Below are 8077 nucleotides of genomic sequence, written 5' to 3'. Positions count from 1 at the left end.
GCATCAGGACTCGGTAGAGGACTTCTTTCTAAGCTGTGGGGTTAAGGGTGGGGCTAGCGGCGACAAATGCACCTGGTCTTTGTGAGGCAGGTGCCAGCCTTCACACGCTCACCAGTTGTGTGGCCAAGAGCCAAAGCTGTGGGAACTGTTGCAGCGCCCAGAGTCTGGAAAACAATTTAATTGGATTGATAAATCTTTTCTGGAATCATGTATCGCTGGATCAAAAGGTCAGTGTGTCGACACAATGGCGAGTAAACGTTGCATTAAGCCACACATTTAGAGACAATCGCAGCATCAGCTGTTGTGCAGATGGTGCTGTAAATGCTGAGGCTTTTCGGATGACAATGATTCCCCTGGCAGTGCAATTCAATGTCCCACATATATAAATCTGACCCGTACCACTGTCAATACGGCATACATCAAAAGGGGGTATAAACAATTTGTGATCAAAACACCCGGACAGGCCCAAAACATGGATCGAATGGGAAAGGTGAGTGATGTTATACTTTATCCCTGATGTACTTAACGTGAGGATTCCTCTTGACCTTTGCCCCCTCCTACTGCATAGCAATTCACTTTCTCAATCTCACAAACACACGCAACACACAAAGCAAACACATATATGTACACTGTCTGTTCACAGATTACCTTCTATGAGGACAGAAATTTCCAAGGGCGCTCCTATGAGTGCAGCAGTGACTGCCCTGAGCCTCAGCTCCCACTTCAGTCACTGCAACTCCATCAGGGTGGAGAGCGGGGCGTGGGTGGTCTACGAGCGGCCCAACTACATGGGCTCACAGTATTCCTGACAAGAGGGGAGTACCCCGACTACCAGCGCTGGATGGGCTACAACGACATCATCAGGTCCTGCCGCTTAATCCGAAACGTGAGTCCATTCCCTGAAGAGAGACCACTCGGCCAGTCCCTACACCGACCTGTGGCTTCTCAGAGTGGTCTTTGACTGGAGTGGACATTTTGTCCTCTTTTCCAATTCAGTCACAAACAAATACAGAAACACACATGCACACAAACACACAGTGTCTCGCTAATTTAGACTAAAGACGCATAATGAAGACATAGAGACAAATTTCACAGAATTACATTTCAGTCAATCAAAAAGTTGAATATTCATTCGCATCATGAAGAGCGATAAAAAGTTTTAATGGCAACATGATGCAAGAAGCATGACGATATTGTAATTACTATCACAACACATATAGCTTGTTAAAAAATGGCACTATCAACAACACTTCACCAACTACCAATACATTCAAGCAAGATGTGTAAAGCTGTTTTATCTATTGTACGTCAGTGTTAGTGATAGTCCATAGACACATTTTTAGTCATTCAGTAAATTTCATCACAACAAAATAAAGATTCAGCTTTTCCTCCTGCACTCCCTGTAATTAAAACGGGCAGGAAGTGAAATATGTAACTGAGAATCAGTCTCCTGAACCTCACATCCCCCTTCTCAATTCTCTCCTCCAGGCTTCCGGCAGTTTCCGCATGCGGATTTACGAACGTCCTGACTTCCAGGGACAGATGATGGAGGTTTACCGACGACTGTCCCTCTGTGCATGACCGCTTCCATCACCGTGAGGTCCACTCCTGTAATGTGATGGATGGGGCCTGGGTCTTCTACGAGCAATCCCAACTACCGCGGCCGCCAGTACCTGCTGGAGAGGGGCGAGTACCGTCGGTACACAGAGTGGAACGCCATAAACCCTGGTGTGGGTTCTTTTCGCCACGTCCAGGAATTTTAGACCAGTCTCTTAGTAGCACCTGTGTTTAAGATAACTGTTGCTATGCCATTTAATAATAAAAAAAAACAAATCTTTTGAGCTCAGATGAATGTCGGTGTTTCTCAAATGCCTCTCGTGGAGTCTACAAATTAAAGAGCCATCTCAAAAGGATAGCAAGCCCTTCCTATTTGTTCTTGATAATCTTATGAAATGCCTGTTTAAACAACTAAAAATATGTCTTTCCTTTGCTGTAATTGTAATGATGACATTTGGTGCTATTAAATATGAGCAACCCCAAAACCTTTAGACTAAGATCTTTTGGCAGCATGTGAAACTGGCATTGTCTTTCTCACCATAGGCACACAACTAAATTCTTAAATTAACAGATATTTAAGACTGGAAAGTGGAAAAGCACCAATGTCCCCATTGTAATTCTAATTCACACAAGCATGATTAAGACAATGCACTCATCTCCCTTACATGTTCAATCCAATCTACCCAAAACAAGCTATTTGGAATCATTCTGGAAAATGGTATTTTTCTTGATACAGTATGAAGAAGAATGGATCGCAGACCCTCACAGTTTTCACTGCTAATTTTTTTTTTTACAATTTTAATCTGTTCTTTTTACAAACAAAAGAAATGTCAGGAAGAAATGTATTGCGTAAATATATTTTCAGTACATTTATCAAACTTTAATTAGACTACTAAGCACGAGAGTAACATATCACACTGCAAATTCTCAAAAACATTTTATTCCAGGGCTATTGTCCTGTTTTTCCCATAAGGATTAAAGTTGAAATTGAATGCCAGAATGGACTCAAGACTTAACTCCATTAACCTAATCCAATTGATGTGTCTGTGGGTGGTGAAACATAGTATTTCAAACAGAGCTCCTCTCAAGAAGTGACGTGAAAGGCAGGAAGTGTCCAGTCCCATCATTCCTATAACCATCATTGATAAAGTTATATTTTCCATACTTGGTCCTTTCAAGGACACGTGTCTGACACCATTTTCTGATGCTGACACTATGCAGACACAAGGGCAGTAAGAACAATGTATAAGTTCTCAGTTGATATTTTTTACTTAACCCTTAAAAAAACATATTCCCCAAATAAATCTGTGTTTTTGTTCAGTAACAATCAAAATGATCATAGCATGAAAAGGTCAAATCTCTATAGCCCTCACAGTCACATAGAAATTCCTATTACTCGATACTCCCCTCTGCTGGCTAAGCATGGGAAGTATTTTAGCTGTGTTCCAAAAGGATGTGCCTATTGCATTACGACATAAGACATTGTAATGTAACAGTTTAAACGCCGGCCATGGCTCTAAGGTAAAAACACCTAAACAGCTTTGAGGTCTGAGAGTAAAACCTGTGGGTTGCCAGATTGCTATGTGGCCTCTAACTGATCCAACAACTATGAGAGACTCTTCTGTTCCAGGGCATTAGCCATGCAGAAGCCAAAGCAGGATGTACAAATAAAAGATAGAGAAAGAGAAGAACAACAGTTTGTGCCAGTGGTGTGTGCCGCCAACAATTTGAACAACAAAAAAACCCTGAGGTCGTGTTGATGATTTAGGGGATATGGCTGGGAGGGCCGCGGCTATGCCAGAGGGCCCCGGAGTGCTGATGTCGGCAGGGAAACGAGCCTGCGAGCCCAGAGCCTGCTGAAACAACACAATCTTTTCAACATAAAGGGCCCGGGCCAGCACATTCTACCCAGCCACCACGTGCCACGTCCGTGTTTGTTCAAACCCTCTCTCTTTTTTTCCTCTTTGTTTGGCAGCTGCAGCCACTCCTGGGTGACAGGGTGTTTAGGAAAGAGAGAGCATTAGCTGGGCTTCACAGAGCCCACAGCGCCATCCTTTGGCCAGAAGTGGTAGTTAACTGACCCTGAAACCTGAACCTAAAATATTGAGCCAACAATGGCAGTGGTGTAAAGTTATCAACAAAACACATGAGGTTTCTGAGGATGTTAACTGAAGTTCCTAAAATTAAGATTAAGATTTTTTTTCCAAGACATAGACAGGAGAAAGTGAGAAAGAGCAGTACTTAGGAATCACTTTAGCTCTCTTCTTCAGAGACAAAGCACAATTGTTTAGGCCCACACGGAAGACGGGTCTTCTAGCCATGATGATTGCCAATCACTAGCTCATCAGCGAATGAGAATGCACAAGCACAGTTCTACACCGACTGGCCTCTGATACATCTCCAAGTGTCTACAGTGCAAATTGATGCTTGTAGGCTACATGTTTCCCATCAATATATTTTAGGTCTGGAAATGACACTAACATTTTGGCCTTCTGAAGCAGCTTTCAATGGAGGAATTTCTTTCAGTCGGTCTCCCTGTTATGAAATGCTCCCCTCATTTAAATTCTGCTGGCTCTGACTGCGCTTGGCCCCTCAGGATAGTGACTCAGGAGACGGGCAGTGGTTAACAATCTGGCACGGTTCGAGCAGGTGTTAATTACCTGGTAGCAGAGGCCCTGGATCCCAAGGTCACGAGTGAGACTCACCTGCTGTGATGTTCCTGCGCGGATATGACTCCTGTATAGCTCAATCGACCGCGAAGACACCAGGGATGCGAAGGTTATGTGCACTTCACTCTTAAGGAGAATATGTTTAGACTGGCACGGCAAATGATAGTTTAAAAACGGAAACAGGCGCGCGTTGAGTGATATTTATGTCATTGTTACATCCTTCATCACTTCATGTTTTATGCCGTTGTCAGTAATGGTAAAAGTCCACAGATGAATGTAAGCGGTTCCACAGGTACCATATGTGGTGCAAATTAATGCATGAAAGGGTTCACAAATGTCGGCCTGGAAAACATATGCTTGAAAGACAGCCAGAGTGGAAAGACATTTGGGAAACCAATTATTTTCTCTCGGTTTCTCTTTTAGTGTTATAAATATCTCTCTCTATCAAGTCTTTCTCTATTTTTCTGGATTTCACTTGACGTTAGAGGAGCATGTCATTTTATAAATCATTTCCGAAGGTCTCATTTTAAGCATTGTGTCATACTGTTTGTCTTATAAATCACGCAAGATATCAGAATACTGAGACTGAAATATTCCATAGGAAGAGATTTTAACATAGGTTAAAATAAACTAATTCCATGACATTTACATTGTGATACAATGTAGTCATCACTAAACGCTCAATACCTACCACAATTCCACGTTCATTTCATTTGCACTTTCTTCATGTTTAATTAAGATTTGAACATACCAAATCACGATAGCTTTAGCATGTTTTAAAAAGAAACTGAAGCACAATAATGACGAGGCTTGGCTCGGTCTGCAGGTATTTTCATTTCTCCACTTCCTGGAGTTGTCTCAGTTTCAAGTTTCTCATCCTTTGGTTTCTCCCACTCCCAGGCTTGCCCCCCCCCCCCCCCCCCCCCCCCCCCCAGCCATGTTCTATTTTTATCTGATGGGTTCTGGGATAGGGTTTCGCAGCTGACAGGAATTACTTTAATCCCTGGAAAAGAATGCAAAAATAAACTTTCCAGACATGGGAGGGTTGCCATGTAAGGCAGCAGAGAGAGAGGGAGAGAGAGGGGGAGAGAGAGAGGGAGAGAGAGGAGGAGGAAAGGAAGAAAGAGAGGGAGTTTACATCATGAACTGAGTTTGACACTCAAAACAATGAGATCACAGTTTCATTTAAAGGAAATAATTTTTATAGATATGCACAAGGCGCACATGGTTTTCTTGACAACGACGAGGTTTATCCATTATCCTAAATAATTCAATGCAGTTCAATATTTCAGGGATTACAAATTACAAATTAAAGAAGCAAAATACAGAAAATGGAAGTTTCATTGTAGCTTTTCTTTGTGGATCCACGATGTGTTTTACAAGGACGACCATATTAACTGGATGTAAAGACCTGTTTGATGGTCAACCTCTGCAATATTATTTATTTGTGTTTTACCAAGTAATGATTGAATAAGTTACTTTCTACCTAACTGTATATGAAGGTTTTTGAACTTTATAGTTCACACTGTTTTATATAGAAATTGTATTGTATGCAGATGGAATTGCTCCTGCCTTAGTGTGTTGCCAATGTTGTTCAACAATATTTTGATGTTGTTGAGCATGTAGTATCCTGGTTCAGAGCCAGTGTGTTGTGACATTTCTGAGACATTTCTGTCCAATTTTGATAAATACTAATCATACCTAATCCCTGTAATCCCAGCAGATTATGAATCAACGTAAAATTATAAATCAACCCTTATGGTCAGAAATGCTCAGTGATACTTAAAATTAGACCTGTACAGTCTCTTTTCTCAAACAAGCCCTTATAACTTAGTAAATGTGCTCAGCTATAATGGTATTGCCTCCAAAAATAGTTCCTGTTATTAATATGCAGTAGGCTAATTATTGCAGCTATTTTTCCACAGTTCCCATGAATTAGTTATAATATCCACCACTACGTCCTAGCCTCTCATCCTAGATAAGCTGGTTTCAGACATCTGCACAGTACCGTGGCTGTTATATTAGAATGTAAGATGAAAAACCGACAGTGAGTAAGCTGCTGTATCAAAGCTACACTATGTTGGCTGAAGTGGCGTAGCACCAGAGACACAGTCTGCTTGACCCGCGATGGCAGGCTTTCCATCACACACCTGACACAAAACAGCATGCTGGGACGTTAATTAGGACCGCCACGTTAGGGACAGAGAGCACCCCACTGGCAGTCGTGATTTTCCTCAAACCTCCGGAGCATCAAGCACTGCAGGGGCTGGAATGAGTCCCCTCATGCTCCAACTACCACTGGCGTTAGTGTGGATCGTCTTCTAGAGGGAGTTTGTCCACTGGCCTACGGGGTCAGCGTAACCTCATAGTCTGCTAATACTAATATAGAGAAGCACGTTTCCACCTTTGACGATATATACAGCTTGATTAGTTCTCATGTAGAAGGTAAAATGTGTGAGAAGATGTCGAGTTTCTTTTTTTTTTGTCACAGTGCTGCTCTTTCTTCCTTTGGGGGGCAGCATTGCTTATTTTTTCATGTTTGTTGATTTTTTTTTTTTGCTGCTTTAGTGTTGAATTTTGAGGTTGGAATTTTTTTTCTTCAGTGTTGATGGACCAGGTATTATATTATGTATTGCAGATGGTTCAGCAAGCCATAATTAGGCAAACATTTGAGGCATAGCAATGTATTAAAAAGCAGTATGGTTATATTTTTGTTGCTTTTTGAAAGAGAAAGGCATATTATACAGAATACTTTTTGCCTGCAAAGAGGACAAATCTGCAAAATAGCAGGTGCTATGAAACAAAAACACATGTCAGGAATACAAATAAACAGGTATACACCATTATTTCAACTATCTTAATTTCAATGTATATAATAATCAGACTCACATTGATCAGTTTTTTAAGAATAAAAATGTTACTTTCATATTCAGGCAGGCACATATAAATACACACACACACACACACAAACTCACTAACCTTGATGTAAAGGATTTACCAGAGTGGCTGTGACGTAAGTATGAAGAAGTATTGCCATGGAAACCAACCTCCCCACTATCCCCATCCTGGTCTGTTTCTGTAGACAGCACGGGCTAAACACACGCCTGACTCCAACCCCAACTCCATCAAAGCAAAGGCTTTCATCTGTAGATCTATGTCTATATCTGTAATTTCATTCAAATAATGTATCTTATATGTTTTCATGTTATAATTGTAATGTTATAAGACAGAACTTTATAGTTTATGAATCACACTCAACTGTCACCAGTTACAGTGTGGGATTACAATTTGTAATTGCCATTGAAATAAAACAGATGTCTTGGCTGAAATAGTCTTGAATGGGATTGTTAACTGTTTACTAATTCAGCTCTGTAAATGTATACAATAAAAATAATTATTCATTCTGAAACACATTTTTATTGTGCTGGTTACACTATTGTACAGTATTTTAAAAGGTCATGTGTTATTTGTTTGCCTAAAAGGTGCTTTAAGTAGGTAAATAGAAACTTCACTGGATGTAAATGTGTGTGAATATCAGGTCTGGGTGCTGAGCAGTGATTGAGATCAGTGTGTGCTGGGCACACTGCAGAAATTAATTGACAGTTAATATCCAGACTATTTCCCACCACCATGAATCTTCTGAGTTTATGTTGCAATGCCCCGTTTCTATTTGTATCCCTGTGACTGCAATGCCCATTTTATTTGTTTTGTCATGCTGTAACATCTGAAAAATAAAATTCCTTAGAGGAAGTACTATTATCATGAAATGAATACTGTGTTTCTCAATGAAGAAGAATTGTATGCCCTTAAACCTAAGATAACATTTACATAAATGTTTTTTCAGTTATATT

The 8077-nt window shown here is 40.7% G+C and overlaps 1 pseudogene; it reads left to right on the top strand.

Annotated features, from left to right (window-relative positions):
* The first annotated feature begins 454 nt into the window (after positions 1 to 454).
* On the top strand, positions 455 to 1773 carry LOC122131139 (annotated as a pseudogene).
* The last annotated feature ends 6304 nt before the right edge of the window (positions 1774 to 8077 follow it).

Source organism: Clupea harengus, unplaced genomic scaffold (assembly GCF_900700415.2).
Source record: "Clupea harengus unplaced genomic scaffold, Ch_v2.0.2, whole genome shotgun sequence".
NCBI lineage: Eukaryota > Metazoa > Chordata > Actinopteri > Clupeiformes > Clupeidae > Clupea > Clupea harengus.
This window is presented reverse-complemented; position numbering and strand designations above follow the sequence as displayed.